Source organism: Physeter macrocephalus, chromosome 18 (assembly GCF_002837175.3).
Source record: "Physeter macrocephalus isolate SW-GA chromosome 18, ASM283717v5, whole genome shotgun sequence".
Lineage (NCBI taxonomy): Eukaryota > Metazoa > Chordata > Mammalia > Artiodactyla > Physeteridae > Physeter > Physeter macrocephalus.
Genome location: NC_041231.1, coordinates 94250861 through 94271259, shown reverse-complemented (window position 1 = coordinate 94271259; position 20399 = coordinate 94250861). Strand labels below are relative to the sequence as shown.

Sequence of the window (20399 nt, the reverse complement as noted above, 5' to 3'; positions counted from 1 at the left end):
AATAAATGCTGGGGAGGGTGTGGAGAAAAGGGGACCCTCTTGCACTGCTGGTGGGAATGTAAATTGATACAGCCACTATGGAGAACAGTATGGAGGTTCCTTAAAAAACTACAAATAGAACTACCATACGACCCCGCAATCCCACTACTTGGCATATACCCTGAGAAAACCATAATTCAAAAAGAGTCATGTACCAAAATGTTCATTGCAGCTCTATTTACAATAGCCAGGACATGGAAGCAACCTAAGTGTCCATCAACAGATGAATAGATAAAGAAGATGTGGCACATATATGGAATGGAATATTACTCAGCCATGAAAGAAACGAAATTGAGTTATTTGTAGTGAGGTGGATGGACTTAGAGTCTGTCATACGGAGTGAAGTAAGTCAGAAAGAGAAAAACAAATACCGTATGCTAACACATATATATGGACTCTAAAAAAAAAATGGTCATGAAAAACCTAGGGGCAAGATGAGAATAAAGACAGAGACCTACTAGCAAATGGACTTGAGGATACGGGGAGGGGGAAGGGTAAGCTGGGACAAAGTGAGAGAGTGGCATGGACATATATACACTACCAAACGTAAAATAGATAGCTAGTGGGAAGCAGCCGCATAGCACAGGGAGATCAGCTTGGTGCTTTGTGACCACCTAGAGGGGTGGGATAGGGAGGGTGGGTGGCAGGGAGGTGCAAGAGGGAAGAGTTATGGGGATATATGTATATGTATAACTGATTCACTTTGTTATAAAGCAGAAACTAACACACCGTTGTAAAGCAATTATACTCCAATAAAGATGTTAAAAAAAAAAAAAGATCCTTTTTCCTCCTCTCCCCACCCCCAGTTCTCTTACATCAGCCACTAAATGATCTTCCTCTAGTTGAGGAAGCTGGCAGCCTCCAATCTGCAGCCTTTAGATAGCCAGCTAATTAAGGGGAAAGCAGGTGTGGATGGGTCTATTCAGCCTGTAAATAAGTGCCAAAAATTAAAGTTATTGGTCTGTGAGTGTTAGCAGGTGGATGCAGTATTTTATACCTTTTATAGAGGAGGGGAAAAGGAGGGCGGTTAGAAGGCGTTAAGGGTCGGGAATAAAAAATGACTTTTTATAACTAAAAGCTCTTCAAAAGAGAATGTGTCTACTTCTGAAACATTGTCTTGTTTGGGATTAATCCTAAAAACATAATTGCCTGCCCTAAGGGTGTAATGTTTCCTGAGTAGGGCTCCATGAACTGTATGGCCTGGGCAAAAATAATTCATGGTCTCAAGCTGATACTGGCATAACTCATGACTGACTGCAGACATAAGTGCCTGTGTTCTTTTGTGATTTCTGTTCTCCATTTCTTACATGTGCTCAAATGCCCAGAGTTCCCTTTCTGCAAAGCCCCTCACTGAAATGCCGAGAAAAAAATATGATCTATTGTTGCAGAAGTTAATGCATTACTTAATGAAGCGATCTGGAAATAAAATTTATATGAGGAAATGAATTCCTGGGAGCATACTTCTCCCTTTGTCATTTCTTTTTTCTTCCCGATTTTCCCCCCTTTCTTTTTCCTTCCTTTGTGTTTAATAATTTATTTTAGCATTTCTTAACTGGAGGACATTTTTCAGTAGAGTGTTATGGCACAAGACCACAAAAGCGTCATATATTATGCATTCAAAATACATTAATACACGGCTGAAATGCTAACCCGTACAATAGAATAATTATAGTGTATCTTCATTGAAATTGTACACATGGCTTTGTGATCACGCTCATTAATTTAGGTCTAAATGAAGCAAAATTATTCTGCATGGCAGCTGAGTTAATTTATGTGATATAAGTAAAGAAAAGTTAAATAAAGTGTGATGGAAAATGAGATTTCAGCCAAGCAATTAGGTCCAGAGGAACAGGTTCACTCATCTCCCCAGGCCTGCTGCCCTCTTGTTTACAAAAATCATTCATGTTATTGCAAAAATTTGTTCATTTTAAGACTGTATCATTGAATGTCCTGATGGAAGTTCTGAAGCATCTTATTCACAGCTAAATTTTAGGGGGGAAGAGTAATGTACCAGTATGATGGTTACTTTTGCTTGGAGCTATTCAAGTATCCAGGTAAAACAACACAAATTTGTCTATTGATGTGAGCCTGAACTCCTGACATAATGGGAAAAATGCTTTGCTCTAATGAGTAGTGTTTTTAGGGATCTGAAAATCTTACAAATAGAGTGCATATTGTATATTCTCTCTAGTAGACAAAGAAACTTTTTTTTAATTGAGGAGGAAAAAGTGTCACCATGATTTTTTAATAGTACAGCAATTTATGTATGATATGTCTTTGAAAAAGCTACCCCATTGCCTTCTACCTTATTTTAGCCCATTTCAAGGTTTTTCAAAGTGGTAACTAGTTTCAGTTTTGTGATCAGTGCAATAATAGTTGTCTTACAAGACAGAGGAATGATTATATTTCTATATTTAGAAAAGAAACTGATTATGAATCCAAATGCCATTTGAAAGCATCCACAAAAGCCTCTATCCTTCATTTACTTAAACTTTCATTTCTGTGAGAGAAAAGCAGATTTGATTTTTTTAAATAGAAAAATTTTCACTGGCCTCAGTTCTGGAGATTCAAAGGCGAATAAGACAGGGCCTCTATCCTCCTGATGGCTTGAATCTAATCGACTGAAAAAAAAAAAAGAACATGTGCAAATAGCTAATAAACTCTACTACAAGCAAGGAGAGAGTTCAAACTACAATGGAGATTCTGAGAGAAATATTCAAATCCAAGTGGGAGTGGGGTGAAGACAGCCTTCATGAAGAAAATTACCTTTGATATTAACCTTGGGGGAAAGCATAGGCTCTGATAGAGAAGACATAGAGATTTGGGGCAAAGGAAGAATGGGTAAGAGGTGAAGTGGTCAGGAGTTGGCTAAGGGTCTGGAGTATAGGGTCCTGTGGGGCACTTGTAAGAAAGAAACCTAGAAAGGTAGACTGGGATAACATTGAGGGGGGTTGAGGTTGGGTGAGGCACGTTTATTTCTCTTGGAGGTAAGGAAGGGGCATTGAAAGTTTGTGATCAGCTAGGGGCTGTCAGTGATGTAAGGGCTAAATCAGAACGGGGACACTTGGGGGCAGGGAGTCTGGGAGGTCTTTAGGGGATTGAGCAACTACCCCAGTAAGTGACAATTAGTGATTAAACTAGGAAAATGTCAATGGGAATGATAATAAAAGACTATGCTGGGGCAATTTGCAGGCCCAATTGGTTGGATGTTGGGGAGAAGAAAAGACAGAAGAGAGAGATATTGGTAACTTTAACAGAAATCCAAAGTATTTGCAGAATGTGGCAGAAAGGAAAACTCAGTTTTATACTTGTGTGTTTTGAGGTGCTTGTGGAACGTTTGTAAAAGATGTGTAGCAGTCAGTTGTAAATTCAGGTTAGAGTTTCTTGGAGAACTTGAGCCTAGGGAGACACTGTAGAAAGCCAAACACGTAATAGTAATAATTGAAGCCATGGGAGTAGGTGACATGGCTCAGGAATAATAAGTAGAGGGGAGACAAAAGCAAAATGAAGACTTTAAAGGTAGATTTCTTCACTTTGGGAAAGGAGAAGAAATTGAAGGATAGAGGGGAGTAATCAGAGACACAGGAGACCATGAGGATGATGTAATTCAGTGAAGTGTATGAAGGAGAGAGTTTTAAGAAGGACAAGACCAACAGGATCAAATATAGCAGAGTGGCTGAGTAGGAGGAGGACAAAGACAAAACTACCGACTTTGGTGTTCCGAAGGTCAATGGCTACTTCAGTGCACAGATGGAGACAGAAAATTGACTGTAAATGCTTACGCTCGGACGAGCAGTGGGTTGAAGGTGCTACTCTTTCAAGGTAAACAAAGAATGTTGAGATCAGTCTAGGAAAGGAATCTTTTGAAAAGATTGGACGTAAATCTTTGAGCCTTCTCTGATAGATTTTTCCAGGCTATTTTCACTGAAGCCCTCTGCTCCTTGAAGCACAAGTCTCATCCCAACAATGATTTCCCATCATTTGCTAGGATTCTGTGGAGCAGGGAAGTCATTTCATAATGGGAACCTCCTCTCATATACTGACATGAACATCTCCCTTCTATGAAAGGACTTCATTTTCTCAGGGACACGTTCCCTTCCTGTCATGTTTCTGTAGAATAAAAAGTGGTAAAAAACTTACCAACCTCCACTGATGAACTTGGAGGGCATGATTCTTGAGTATAGCAACTCATATATCTACTGACTGTAGGGAGGTAGGAACACATTTTTTTCATGAGCTTTTCCATCCGGTGGACACTATGCCTCAGTCTGCTTTGTACTCCTCAGATCCATTGCCTCACAGAGCCAGTTGTAAAGATGGTGTAAAGACTTTTGGTCAGAAGGAAAGAGGAAGAGAAGATACTAAAGAATTTAATGGAACAGAAAATTGCACATTCCGAATTCATTTAACAAATCTCTGCTTTTTATTTTCATCATGAAGGGAGCAAATGTCCATTTCCCTCTTTGCCTTTCATTTTATTCTGCTATTCATGATGGTTTTCTTTCATACTGCTTTACTTAGTGTAGAAAATACAGTGTCAAGGATTCAAGTAAATATACGTTTAAATCTTTGTTCTCAAGATTCCAAAGATCAATGGTAATATTTTCCGGCACTAATTTTTAAACTTTAATCCTATAGAGTATTTTATTTGTCATCTCTATTCTGTGTCATGATTTATGCAATCATTGTCTTGGCTTGAGGCACTGGAAAATAAGGTCTTTTTTTGCATATCAAGGAGTGTATGAAGTTCCAAATATTCTCGCAGATATTATGAGATCACTTGGGGGAAAAGTGCTACCTCAGCAGAAATGCTGTAGCTGTCACTGATTTGTGGAGACATCAAAGGGAAATGAAGGGAGACCAAAGACTGAATAAAGCAGTCATTTCAAGTATAAGTAATCCCAAGAACAAAGTTTTACTCATTTATAGTTTCCACAGTTTTTGAGAGTTAGTGCCTGGGGTTTTTCCTTGGCCCCTTCTGTTTGTGTACAATTATCTTGAGACTGATTTTCCAGCAAATAGTATGCTCAAAAATGGGAGTAATTCATGAGAATGTATTTATTCAGTGACTCATTAAAACTACATTCACATTTTTACTAAGTGATACAGTTTTGATTTTCTGTGTGAACTGTTTGGCATAGCATTATTGACTTATATTTGCTTTGAATATTTATATTTAATGCTTATGAAGCTTTGGCCTCTATTTTCTTTAAATCATCGGTCTAACTTTAATTTTTGTTACCTTAATATAGCTGCCTTGCTCTACCTCTCTCTCCTTTTTCTCTTACCTCTAGTTCCTTATCCTCTTCTTAGGAGATAGGGAACCAACCCAGTTTTACCTAAAATTAAAAACTCTTGCCTTGGAAAGCATGCTCTGCAACTACTCATGATTCCCTCTGCTGACTCATCATTCTCTCCCAGGATCTCTGCACCACCCTACATCCCTAATGGTGTCCTACCTTAACCTTTCACTTGACTCTGACTCACTTAACTCTGGCTTTAGGGTCCAGGAGTACATGGTAAATAGTTTCTCCCTGTTATGGGTTGAATTCTGTTGCCCCAAAAGATATGTTCAAGTCCTAATCCCAGTACTTGTGAATGTGACCTTATTTCTATATCATCTTTGTGGATGTCAGCAAGTTAAAATGAGGTCATACTGGATTAGGATGTGCCCTAGTCCAATGACTGATGTCCTTACAAGCAGAGGGAAATTCGGACACAGACACACAGGAAGAACAACATAAAGACAGAGGCAGAGATTGGAGTGATGCATCTATAAGTCAAAGAATGCCAAGGATTGCCAGCAACCACTAGAAGCTATGCAGAGGCACAGACATATCTTCCTTTACAGCCTCTAGAAGGAGTGAACCTGGCCAACACCTTGGTTTTGGACCTCTAGCTTCAAGAGATGAGAGAATAAATTTCTGTTTTTTTGAGTGACCCAATTTGTGTTAATTTGTTATAGAAGCCCTAGGAAACTAATTTACCTTTCTTTTTATATATTTTAAAAGTTATGTAGTTTTTTTTTCTAGTTTAAAAAGAAAGAGAAAAATAGTTTCTCTTTTCTTGCTTCAATTACTATGACACTTTTATTGTATTTTAGGCTTCATTGAGATAAAATTGACATATAACGTTGTGTAAGTTTAAGGTGTACAATGTGATGATTTGAGACATGTATATTTTGTGAATGTTTATCACAATAAACTTAGTTAATGCATCCTTTACCTCATATAATTACAACTTTGTTGTTATGATGAGAACATTAAAACTGTACTCTCACAGCAACTTTCAAGTACACAATACAGTTTTGTTAACTATAGTCACCATGCTGTGTATTAGATCCCCAGAGCTTATTCATCTTATAACTGAAAGTTTGAACCCTTTGACCAACATTTCCCATTTCCCTCATCCCTAAACACCTGGCAGCCATCATTCTACTCTTTGTTTCCGTGCGTTTAATGTTTTTACGTTCTATTTATAACTGAGATCATACAATATTTGTCTTTGTCTGACTTATCTCACATAGCATAATGCTCTCAAGGTCCATCCATGTTGTTGCAAATGGCAGGATTTCCTTCTTTTTATTGCTGAATAATATTCCTGTGTGTGTGTGTGTGTTTGTGTGTATGTGTGTATCACATCGTCCTTATCCATTCATCTATCAAAGGACACAGGTTGTTTCCATGTCTTAGCTATTGTAAATAATACTGCAGTGAAAATGGGAGTGCAGATATCTCTTAGAAATCCTGATTTCATCTTCTTTGGATATATACCCAAAGTGGGATTGCTGGATCACATGGTAGTTCTATTTTTAATTTTTTGAGGAAACTCCATAATGTTTTCCACAGTGGCTGTACCAATTTACACTCCTACCAACAGTGCACCAGGATTTCATTTTCTCCTCATCCTGGCCAGCATTTGTTACCACTTGTATTTTTGATAATAGCCAATCTAACAGGTATGAGGTGTATCTCTCTCACTGTGGTTTTGATTTGCATTTCCCTGATCGGTAATCATGTACCTTTTCATGTACTTGCTGGCCATTTGTATGTCTTCTTTGGAAAAATGTCTATTCAAATCCTCTGCCCATTTTTTAAAGCAGGTTTTTTTTTTTTTTTTGCTACTGAGTTGTATGAATTCCTTATATTTTGGATCTTAGCCCTTTATCAGATGTATATATGGCTTGCAAATATTTTCTGCCATTTTTCAGGTTGCCTTTTCATTTTGTTGATTGCTTTTTTTTTTTTTTTTTTTTTTTTTGTTGTACCCGGGCCTCTCACTGTTGTGGCCTCTCCCGTTGTGGAGCACAGGCTCCGGAAGCACAAGCTCAGCAGCCATGGCTCACGGGCCCAGCCGCTCCACAGCATGTGGGATCTTCCCGGACCGGGGCACGAACCCGTGTCCCCTGCATCGGCAGGCGGACTCTCAACCACTGCGCCACCAGGGAAGCCCTGTTGATTGCTTTTTGATGTACAGGAGCTTCTGAGTTTGATGTAGTCCCACTTGTTAATTTTCGCTTTTATTGCTTGTGTTTTTGGTGTCATATCCAAAAAAATCATTACTAAGAACGATATCAAGGAGCTTTTAATCTTATGTTTCTTCCAGGAGTTTTACATCCTTAATCCATTTCAAGTTAATTTTTGTGAGTGGTGTAAGAGAAGGGTCCAATTTCATTGTTTTGAATGTGGATATCCAGTTTTCTCAGCACCATTTATTGAAGAAACTATTCTTTCCTTATTGAGTATTATTCTTGGATACCTTGTCAAATATTGGTTGAACATCTATGCATGTATTTATTTCTGGGCTCTCAATTCTGTTCCATTGGTTTATATGTCTGTTTTGAGGCCAGTACGATACTGTTTTGATTAATATTGCTTTGTACTTCAGTTTGAAGTCAGAAAGTGTGATGCTTCCAGCTTTGTTCTTTCTCAAGATTGCTTTAGCCATTTGGGGTCTTTTTTGTTCCATGTGAATTTTAGCATTTTTTTTTCTATTTCTGTGAAATATGGCATTGGAATTTTGATAGAAGTTGTATGTAATCTATAGATTTCTTTGGGTAGTATGGACATTTAAATGATATTAACTCTTCCAATCCATGAATATGAGCTATCTTTCAATGTGTTTTTGTCTTCTTCAGTTTCTTTCTTCAATGTCTTATGGTTTCCTGTGTATAGATCTTACATTTCCATGTTTAAATTTATTCCTAAGCATTTTATTATTTTTGATGCTGTTGTAAAATGGGATTATTTCCTTTATTTCTTTTCAGATAGTTCATTGTCAGTGTATAGAATCGATTGATTTTTGTATGTTCATTTTGTATTCTGAAACTTTAAGACGTTTATTAGGTATGTCAGGTTTTTGTTTTGTTTTGTTTATTTTGTAGAGTCTTTAGAATTTTCTTTATACAAGATTATGTAATCAACAAACAGATAATTTTAATCCTTTCTTTTTGATTTGGATGCCTTTTATTTCTTTTTCTTGCTTGATTGTTCTGGCTAGGACTTTCAGTATTATAGTGAATAGAAGTGGTTAGCATGGGCAGCCTTGTTTTGTTCCTGATCTTAGAGGGAAAGTGTTCAACTTTTCACCATTGAGTATGATGTTAGCTATGGGTTTTTTGTATATGGCCTTTATTATGTTGAGGTACATTCCTTCTATACCCAATTTGTTGAGAATATTTATCATGAAAGGATGTTGAATTTTGTCAAATGCTTTTCCTGCGTCTATTCAGATGGTCATATGATTTTTGTCTCTCATTCTATTAATATGGTGTATCACATTTACTGATTTGCATATATTGAAACATCTTTGCCTCCCAGGGATAAATCCCAGTTGGTTGTACTGTATTATCCTTTTAATGAGCTCTTGAATTTGGTTTCCTAGTATTTTGTTGAGAATTTTTGTGTCTGTATTTATCAGGGATGTTGGCCTGTAGTTTTCTTTTCTTGTAGCATCCTTATCTGGCTTTGGTATCAGGGTAATGCTGGCCTCATAAAATAACTTTGGAAGTGTTACTTTCTCTTCAATTTTTTTGGGAAGAGTTTCGTAGAATTTATCCGTGAAGCCTTTTGGTCCTGGGCTTTTGTTTGTTGAGAAGTTTTGGTTACTGATTCAATATCCTTACTTGTTATCTCATCAGATTTTCTATTTTTTCATGATTAAGACTTGGTAGGTTATGTTTCTAGGAATTTATCTATTTCCTCAAGGTTGTCCAGTTTGTTGGTATGTAATTGTCCATAGTAGTCTCTTATGATCCTCTCTATTTCTGTTGTATCAGTTGTAGTGTTTCCTTTTTCATTTGTAATTTTATTTATTTGAGTTGTTGCTCTCTTTTTCTTGGTACGTGCAACTAAAGTTTTGTCAGTTTTGTTTATCTTTTCAAAAACCCAACTCTTAGTTTCATTGATCTTTTCTATTATTTTTCTATTCTTTGTTTCATTTATTTCTGCTCTGATTTTTGCTATCTCCTTCCTTCTGCTAACTTTCAGCTCAGTTTGTTCTTATTTTTCTAGTTCCTTAAGGTATAAAGTGAGGTTGTTTATTTGAGATCTTTCTTTTATCTTAATGTAGGCATTTATCCCTATAAATGTCCCTCTCAGCACTGCTTTTGCTGCAACCCACAAGTTTTGGTATGTTGTGGTTTCGTTTTTGTTTGATCCCAAAGCAGGATCTTCTTGGGTTGCCCCAAAAAGCTGGGGAAGCTGATTGTTCACCCTACTCTTTCTTTCCCTGTGAGGGGAACTCTTTGTAGCTAGGGAGTTTCTTCTTGGCACTGGGCAAGGCCAGGTTGGGGGATGGGATGATGCAGGTAAAAATGAAACTATTTTCCTTCCCTTTTTGTGTGGTTAGTCTCAAGTTTTTTGTTTCAATATGTTTTTGAAGTGTCTTAAGTAGACTCCAGAGCTCTCCAAGTATGTTTTGTTTGTAAATATCTGTCTAATGTTGATCCTTGTCGGGGGATGTAGGCTGGGGTCTCTTACTCCACCATCTTGGTGACATCACTCACTATGATGCTTTTAACTAGTTACTGTGAGTCAGAATCATGGAAGCTCACAATTCAAGGAAAGGGAGCTAAGGGATTGTCTATCTAGAGTTTCATGGCAGGCAAGTGATTTGCCAATAGTCACACTGTTAGTAGTAAAGTAGAAAGAAGACAACCTGGTATGGTAGAATATACACAGATCTTGGTGTCACATAGACTTCGGTTGGAATCCATCTCTACAGCTCATTACTTATAAAAAGTTTTAAACTCTTCTGGCCTTTAGTTTCCTCACTGGTAAATGGAAGAAAACCATCTGCTTCTCAGGAATATTGTATGGAAAAAGGAATTATCTTAGTTAATTCAGGCTGCTATAAAAAAAATAGCATAGATTGTGTGGCTTAAACAACATTTATTTCTCACAGTTCTGGAGGCTGGGAAGTCCAAGATCAGGGGGCAGCATGGTCAAGTTCTAGTGAGGGTTCTCTTCCTGGCTTTCAGATGACTGCCTTCTTGCTGCATCCTCACAGAGAAGAGAGGGAGAGGGAAGAGAGATTGAGAGAGAGCTCTCCAGTCTCTTCTTTTAAGGGCACTAATCCCATCATGAGGATCCTACCCTCATGACCTCATCTAAACCTAAACCTAATTACTTCCCAAAGATCCTGCCTCCCAATGCCATCACTTTGGAAGTTAGGATTTTAACACATGAATTTTGGGGTTACACACATTCATCTCATAACCTGAATAATTACTTAAAGTCCCTAAAGAAACTGGCTATGGAATACTTGACAAATGTATGTTTTCTTCTAACTTCCTCTTTTTGTCTGTAATTAGCTAGTGAAATTTTCCTGCTCTCTGTGTTGCGGCATTGCATTAGATCATTTTCTTTGTGAAGTGGTGCTGGTATCTGGCAAGTGACTGCATGTTTAAGATACCCATAGTATCCAAGGACTGGTACATGCCAATACTCTCTTTCACTCTGGCAGTAGAAGGCTTGAAAATGGCAGTAATTGTTTTTATGTTTACAACAGTTTTTATGAATGTTTGGAGAGACAATTTTTAAGTAGCTTGTTGTACCTCTTCCCTGTTTAGAGTCACTACTGAAGCCTTACTAGAAATGGGAAGTTTGCTTGGTGTAATGGAGAGAGCACTACTTTAAGTCAGTGCTTAAATCTGACAAATTTGAATCTGTATTTAGGCTTCATCAGATACAGTTTATAGTGTTTGGAATATTATTTCACCTTCATGAAGTTCAGTTTCGCAATATCTCAAATGGAGCTGAAAGTTTATTTTTAAGATCAAATGGGGTATATGTGTGTATATATCTATATATCAGTGTAAGGAATTGAGGAGGGAGAGAGCTATGACAGAAAGGCAATGTTCTTGCCATATAATATGTGAAGATAAAACCCTAAGCTACTAACAGTGTGACTGTGTGCAAGTCACTCGTCCCCCATGGGACCCTAATGCAGTGTCTTGATTCATTTGAAATCAATGTGTATTCACCGAATGCCTGGCCTGTTTAAGACAACATAGCTGAAATCAAAGCTCTACCTTATGTCAAGGTTTTATCCTACCAGGTGGTCTTTGAGTTAATTAGCCATCTTGAATACTGTGCAAATGTTTTTACTGAATTCTTAAAGAAAATAAGACCCCAAAATATCCCACTTAACTTGTGACTATGCAAAAAGAGTTTACTGAAGCATGTCCAGATATTTCATAACTAATGTACTGTTTTTACCTTTATTAGCAAAGGGCAAACTGAATTCTAAGTCTACCCTCTAGTTACACCCCCTTAGTTCACATAAAAGTCTTAGAAATGTCCCCAGTCTCAGGAAACCTTGGTATGAGAAGCTCTACTTAGAATCATTATCTTGGGTAGGTAGAATGAGTTAGCTTAATCTTCATTGCATACTACCACAGGTCATGCTGTGGCAAAAGGAAGGTAGCAGACACACACTTGGATGACCCCCTAATGATCACATCCTTGTGTAATCAACTCCCCTTGAGTGTGAGTGGAAGCTGTGACTTGCTTCTAACTGATAGAATATGGCAAAGGTAATAGATGTCACCCCTGTGATTATGTTATATTATAAAAGACTGTCTTGCTGGTAGACTAGCTTTTGAGACTCTCTCTTTCTCACTGGATTTAAAGAAGTGGTCAGCCATACTGGGGGGGTGGTCCATGTAGCAAGAAGCTGGGGGAAGCTTTTAGGAGCTGAGGGTGACTTCCAGTTGACAACCAATTAGAATCCTGGGCCCTTGGTCCTATTGTAAGGAAATGAATTCTGCCAACAGCCTGAGTGAGCTTGGAAGTGGATTCTTCCCCAGTCCAGCTTCCAGATAAGACCATAGCTCCAGCTGACACCTTGATTACAACCTTCTGGGGCCCAGAGCTGAGGACCCAGTTAAGTTGTGCTTGGACTTGTGAGCCACAGAACATATGACAAAATGATACGTATTGTTTTAAGTCTCTAAGTTTGCAGAAATTTGTTACCCAGAAATAGATAATTTATATAATAAAGTAGATATTCTATTTTATGCAATTTGCTATATATATATTTATAATTGGAAAAATAGATTTGTATTCTATATTTAAAAATATTTTCAAGTTACTTTCTTTTTAGTATAAGAAGCAAAGAAGGCAGTAATAGTATCTTAGCAAATATTATAAACCACATCTAAAGTACTATGCTCTTAAACCTGCTCTAGGCCTTTAAGTGTACAAAGCAGGTGTGAACTTTAAAAACAGTTTTCTACCCCATGTGTGTAGTCTGCTACACTAACATTTGGGGTTGGGAGGGAAAGGAGACGTTATGAAATGTTCATTGATGAGTGATACACTGATTGCATATGACAATTTCCTTTCAGCAAGATATAGTGCATTCAACCATTTTGAGTCTTATTTAGTATTTTTTCTCCCAGAAGTCATTATAGGTGCTTTTAGTTTGGTAACAGACAGATTGGCCAAAAAAATAGATGATTGGCAAAAGTCTGGGCTCTGGAGGCCTCATGAATTAGGTATTGCCCTTGTATAGCCTCAAAGAGTTTCCACAGGCAGGAACTTGCCTTTCTTTTTGGTGAGTCCCCATATTCTCCCGGGTTGAGCCCAGGGATAGGAAGCCGGGGCCCAAGTACTAAAGTTTAATGAGCCAGTCATGCAACAGCAGGAGATCTAGCTCCTCAGAGTCTGAGATGATTTCTACTTCACAGCACAAAGCCACTTAATAGGAACACATAAAACTTTGCTTCTTTTTTTACTTCAAGAGAATGTACAGAATTTATCGGAAAAGGGAGCACAACTCAAATTCACAGAGTGTTTCTTCTTTTCAAGTAGCATATCAATGAATACAGGCATACCTTGGAAAAATTGCAGGTTCATTTTCAGATCACCACAATAAAGCGAATATCACAATAAGGTGAGTCATATGAATTTTTTGGTCTTCCAGTGCATATAAAAGTTATGTTTACACTATACTGTAGTCTATTAAGTATGCAATAGCATTATATCTAAAAAAATACGTACATTAATTAAGTACTACTTTATTGCTAAAAAATGCTAAGTTTCATCTGAACTTTCAATGAGTCATAATCTTTTTGCAATAGAAACATCAAAGATTGCTGATCACAGATCACCATAACAAATACAATAATAATGAAAAAGTTTGAACTCTCGTGAGAATTACCAAAATGTGACACAGACATGAAATGAGCAAATGCTGTTGGAAAAATGGTACCAATAGACTTGCCTGACACAGGGTTGCTACAAATCTTCATGCCTTAGCTGCATGGTGGAACCTCCTGAGAGATTTAAAAATCCCAATGCCCAGGTCTTACTACAGAATTTTGTCAGAACCTCTGGGGCTAGGTTGAAGTCATCAGTTATTTTTGAAGCTTCTCAGGTGATTTCCAAGGTGAGCTAGTGTTGAGAATTATAGGGACTTTAATTTCTATTTTAGACCCACACTTTCACTGTGGTCACACATTTATGTCTTGAACTAAAATGTAATTCAGGTAAAACTCAGGAAATAAGCAAAAACACACAAAGAAACTAATAAAACCAAAGGACAAAATAACAGCAGCAGGACTTCCCTGGTGGTGCAATGGTTAAGAACTGCCTGCTAAAGCAGCGGACACGGGTTCGAGCCCTGGTCTGGGAAGATCCCTCATGCCACGGAACAACTAAGCCCGTGCACCACAACTACTGAGCCTGTGCTCTAGAGCCCATGAGCCTCAACTACTGAGCCCCCGTGCCACATCTACTGAAGCCCACGCACCTAGAGCCCGTGCTCCGCAACAAGTGAAGCCACTGCAATGAGAAGCCCACTCACTGCAATGCAGAGTAGCCCCTGCTCACCACAACTAAAGAAAGACCACATGCAGCCACAAAGACCCAATGCAGCCAAAATAAATAAATTAAAAAAAAAATAACAGCAACAACTATGTACTTTTTATTCTCCCAAAGGTGCATTTACTCTTTCATCAGACACTTTATGTGCACCTATTTTAATTTTCACACCCTGCTAAGGACTGGTATTCAGAAACAGTGACCCAGACCCTGACCATACAGAATTTTGGTGTAAATAAATCAATAGTTATAACTTCAATAGTGGAGCTATTATTGAGTAATATATAGAGTGTTAGATAAGCATAGAAATGAGGAATATAATACAGATAGGGCTAGGGGTATGAGAGCCTATGGAATGAGTTGATACTTGATTTGAGTCTCAATGAAAGGAGATTGACTCAGATGGAAAAGCAGGGGAAGAGCATTAATAATATGATGGAACAGCATGTGTGAAGGCATAGGGGCAAGGAAAAACATGGCCCTTGTAGGTAGAATAATGTCCTCCCCCAACTCCCAAAGGTGTCCACATCTTAACCCCTGGAACTTGTGGACATGTTATATTGCATAGCATGGGGAAATTAAGTTGCAGGTGAAATTAAGTTTACTAGTCAGCTGACTTTAAAATAAGGAGATTTTCTTGGATTATACAGATAAATCTGTATAATCTGTATATCAGATAAATCTGATAAATCACAAGGATTCTTTAAAGTGGAAGAGGGAGACAGAAAGGAGGTCAGAGTCAGAGAGAGATATGAAAATGCTACACTGCTGGCTTTGAAGCTGGAGAAAGGGGCCAGGAGCCAAGGAATGCAGATGGACTTGAGAAGCTCAAAAAGGCAAGATATCATATTTTCCCAAAGAGCCACCAGAAGGAGTGAAGCCCTACCAACACCTTGATTTTAGGCTTCTGACCTTCATAACTATGAGATAATAAATCTGTCTTTTTCAAGCTACTAAATTCTTGGTAATTTGTTACAGCAGCAGTAGGAAGCTAATACAGTCCCTTGCAGGGAACTCCAAGTGGAGTTACGTTTGTGATAAAGTGTTAGTGAGCCGTTGAATGACTTTCAGCAGGGTAGGAAATGAAGCAGAATCATGTTGTAGAAAAGCCACACCTGTAGCACTGTTGATAATGGTTTGAAATAGGGTTACATGCAGAAGGGAGCAGGATATGAATAGAAAGATTAGAGGGGAGACTAATGTAATTTGAGCAAGACTAGTAAAAAGAATGGTAATAGTTGCTTTTTGAGGATGTCCTTATGCATAATGCTGCATTTTACATCTTAAATTCTAATTTTTAAATCTTAGAAAAAAACCCTCTCAAATGAAGTTTTAATACCCATATTTTATGGGTGAGGAAACTGAGGCTCAGAGAATTTAATAAAGTTGCACAGGATTATACAACTAATTAGTGGTGAGCTCAATTTGGAACCATGTCTGTTGACCTCAAAGCCCATGGATTTTCCAGTATATCACTGTATCTGCAAAGAAAGACAGATAGCAGCTAACCTGAGAATGAATGAGAAGACTTTTAAAAGTGCAGGAAATCAGGGCCACTGGAAACAGTCTATAGCACTAGAGAAGCATTTGAGGGTTTTAGAATAGTAAATGAAGTTCAAGAAAATGAGCCTCAGTCATGAAGGGAAAAAAAGGTTAAACATTGACTTTGCTTTTTTTCTATTAAATATTTAAACCATTTATAACTGTACCATCAATATTTAATAAGGATATAAAATATTTTCTGTCTTTGAGGATCCATACTATTTAGTACAGTATGATGGGTGAGGATTTAGCTGATATAAATCAGTGCAGAGTGGGTGCAGCTGGGTGTATTAGGTAACAGAGTACAACACCAAATGGAAATCAAGAAAGATGGCTTGATTTCCAGAACATGTATTTCTGTAGGATAATAAAAGAAGTCACGGTCAGGGAAGTTCATAGATCTACTCAAACATCTACATAATTATGAAGGATGACCACGTGTATGGTGGATGAGCTTCAGCTCCTTTAGTATGTTGTCAAAAATCCTAACATTCTAATTGTTCTCAATAAGGCTGAGGATCACTGAACTATGCTTTGTTCGTTTCTGCTTCTTCAGTGCATAATAGGGATTTGTTAACGTGACTAAATGCATATTAAAGTACATTTTTCATATAATTGTTAGTGGTTTTGGTTATATGCTGTTGCCAAGATTTTAGCCCTAATCAATTATAGCTCCACTCCATTTATTTAATGATATCTTAAGAAAATCTAAATTCTTAGTTTGTACTGTTAATTCGTAATGAATATTGCCTGAGATAAGAGTGACTTTTTGATTGTGCTAGAATATTTACTTTTATAATCCAAAGAGATTGTCATTAAATTATATTTGCTTCAGTGGGATATGGTGTGTGCTATAACTGTGATACCTGGTTTGAGTGTGATTTGGCTCACAAGGCCACAATGGTGTGAATGTTTTCTGTGGACTCATGCAAAGAATTGAAAAAGAACATCTGAAAGGAGAGAAAAGCATAGATAGGGCTTCACCTCTTTGATCTCAAAAATGAACACACACCAATGTTCAGATGGACAGAGAGACACGAGATCCCCAGAAAGGAGAGTGAAATCGATGAGCTGACTCAGAAAATGCAGAGCAAAACAAAACAGCATAGACTAAAACGTAGAAAAGCTGTCAATAGGTCAGAGGTTTAGAGATGCTGAGTTAAAGAGATATGACAGACTACTGAGACGAAGAAATTCTGCTCACTGATTACATGGATCAATAAGAAGGAGGCCATTAAAATATGTCCTCTTGTATGTGTTATAATACATATGTCTAAAATCAGGCTCACTTCAATTTCCAGACTGTTCATCTTTCAGACACAAGTTTTTTTTTTTTAATAAAGTTTCCCTTTATTTGAGACTTTTAAAAAAATTTTATTTATTTTATTTTTGACTGTGTTGGGTCTTCGTTGCTGCACGCGGGCTTTCTCTAGTTGCGGCGAGCAGGGGCTATTCTTAGTTGCAGTGTGGGGGCTTCTCATTGCGGTGGCTTCTCGCTGTGGAGCATGGGCCCTAGGTGTGCGGGCTTCAGTAGCTATGGCATGTGGGCTCGGTAGTTGTGGCTCTCGGGCTCTAGAGCACAGGCTCTGTAGTTGTGGCACATGGGCTTAGTTGCTCTGTGGCATGTGGGATCTTCCCGGACCAGGGCTCTAACCCATGTCCCTGCATTGGCAGGCGGATTCTTAACCACTGCGCCACCAGGGAAGCCCCAGACACAAGTTTTAAATCAAGCTTAGCTTGTGCTGAATCCTCAATATACATGCTTTCAAGGATTAGGTATGCATTAGGAGTTTATTAAATGCTGAGATTCAGTGAATACTATAGTTGCTAACATTTAGGGCAATTGGATTTTTTTTTTTACCAGTTTCTGGAGGTCCTTTTAGTTCAGGGGTCCCCAAGTGCTGACTCAGAGACTAGCTGTGTCAGAATCATTTTGAAAGAATATATAAAATATAGCTTTGTAGTTCCCTCCCCTGGAGATTCTGATTCAAAGTGTCTGAGAGTGCCCAGGCATCTGTATTTTTATAAGTGCCTGGAGATATAATGCAGGTGTTGGCAAACTTTTTCTGTAAAGGGCAAGAAAGTAAGTATTTCAGACTTTGTGGGCCATGTGCTCTCTGTTATAACCACTCAACTCTACCATTGTAGCCTGAAAGTAACCATAGGCAACACGTAGACAAATGAGCATGGCTGTGTTCCAATAAAACTTTATTTACAGCAGGCAGCAGGTTCCTCAAACAATTAAACATAGAAATACCATATGATCTAGAAATTTCATCCTAGACATGTACCTAAAACATCAAAAGCAGGGACTTGAACAGATACTTGTACACGCATGTTCGGAGCAGCATTATTCACAATTGCCAAAAGGTGGAAGCAGCACAAGCTTTTATCAGTAAATGCACAGATAAGCAAAATGTGGTATATACATACAATGGAACATATTCAGCCTTAAAAAGGAATGCAATTCTGACACATGCTACAACATGGGTGAACTTTGAGAACATTATGGAAGTGAAATAAGCCTGACACAAAAGGGCAAACATTGTTATGATTCCACTTATATGAAGTACCTAGAGTAGTCAAATTCATAGAGAAAGAAAGTAGAATCCTGGTTACCAGGGTCTGGGGAGGGGAGAAATGGGGAGTTATTATCTAACAGGTATAAAATTTTGGTTTGGGATGATGAAAAATTCTGGAGATAGAAGGTTGTGATGATTGCATAACAATGTGGATGTACTTAATGTCATTGAATTGTACTGAGGAAGCTTAAATGGTGGATGTTTGTTATGTATATTTTACTATAATAAAAGTAGATTAAAAACATAATTAAGGAGCAGAAAAACAAAAACAAAAAATAAAGAACAAATGGCAGAAGACACGGATTTGACTCATGGTTATAGTTTACCAGCCCTTGGTCTAATGGTTAGCCAGCGTTAGGGAATCACCAGTAATAGTTTATTTCCTTTTGGATTTAGTATGGCAACCAAACCTTCACTTTTCTTTGATTTGAATTTTTTTTTTCCAAAAATGAGACTATCTGGTGTTTAACATTGTTACACAATCTTTGCCAACTTCTATGGAAAACAAGTTTCTCTTAGTGTCATATTCAGATAAAATTACATACTGTATTGTTATGATCTACTTTCATCTTCCAAAATCCATCTGCCACTAAATACTAGATAAAGTTTTCCAGGAGGAAATATTCCAAATGCATTGCGTGCCTTCACTGTTTATTTCTCTCTTTGTCTATGTGTCCTTTGCCCTTGATTCTTGTGTCAGTTAAATTGCTTCTCTTCTCATACAGACAGAGAGGCTGGAAGTGTTCCTCCCAAACTATTCCTTGTTGAACAGTGGCATAGAAGTCTGTCTCTGCCTTCTATGGAGACACGAGGAGTTTCGCGGTAAGTATTCTTCTCCAAATGCTATTGATTTACTTATCTTTCCCCAATGATAGTTTAAATATCAAACTTTAACAAAGTGCCTATTAAATTAACGAATTTGGGATGAGTGAATTTGTACAAATTAATATGGTTTTATTATTTATAAAGGAATCACCCACTATTTTTATATATAAAACTGGAATGATATTTAACATGAGGCGATCATGGCTGTTTTATCTATAGAAATTTCTTCAATACAGCAAAATTTTGTACTTTAAAGACTGACATAAGAGTGAAAAGATGTAAAACTAGTTCCCTTATTCAGAGAAACATCCTTTGTTCCCTCAGTTTTCTGACCCAACATCTGAGAGAAGTCAAAAAATTACATGTTTCCTAAAAGCTTTTGCACAGCAAAGGAAACTATAAAAAAAACAAAAAGACAACCCTCAGAATGGGAGAAAATATTTGCAAATGAATCAATGGACAAGGGATTAATCTCCAAAATATATAAACAGTTCATGCAGCTCAACATTAAAAAAACAAACAACCCAATCCAAAAATGGACAGAAGACCTAAATAGACATTTCTCCAAAGAAGACATACAGATGGCCAAGAGGCACATGAAAAGCTGCTCAACATCACTAATTATTAGAGAAATGCAAATCAAAACTACAGTGAGGTATCACCTCACACTGTTAGAATGGGCTTCATCAGGAAATCTACAAACAACAAATGCTGGACAGGGTGTGGAGAAAAGGGAATCCTCTTGCACTGTTGGTGGGAATGTAAATTGATACAGCCACCATGGAGAACAGTATGGAGGTTCCTTAAAAAACTAAAAATGGAATTATCCTGTGACCCAGCAATCCCACTACTGGGCATATACCCAGAGAAAACCATAATTCAAAAAGACACATGCACACCAATGTTCATTGCAGCACTATTTACAATAGCCAGGTCATAGAAGCAACCTAAATGCCCATTGACAGATGAATGGATAAAGAAGATGTGGTACATATATACAATGAGATATTACTCAGCCATAAAAAGGAATGAAATTGGGTCATTTTTCTAGAGACGTGGATGGACCTAGAGACTGTCATACAGA

The 20399-nt window shown here is 37.7% G+C and overlaps 1 long non-coding RNA gene across 1 annotated transcript in view; it reads left to right on the top strand.

The window, feature by feature from the left end:
- Nucleotides 1-19236, top strand: part of LOC129391485 (uncharacterized) — a 31115-nt gene extending 11879 nt beyond the window's left edge. The window contains exons 2-3 of the long non-coding RNA XR_008615648.1: nt 13353-13437; nt 19216-19236. This is a non-coding gene — a long non-coding RNA (uncharacterized lncRNA). The remainder of the gene's footprint in view (nt 1-13352; nt 13438-19215) is intronic.
- Nucleotides 19237-20399: the final 1163 nt, after the last annotated feature.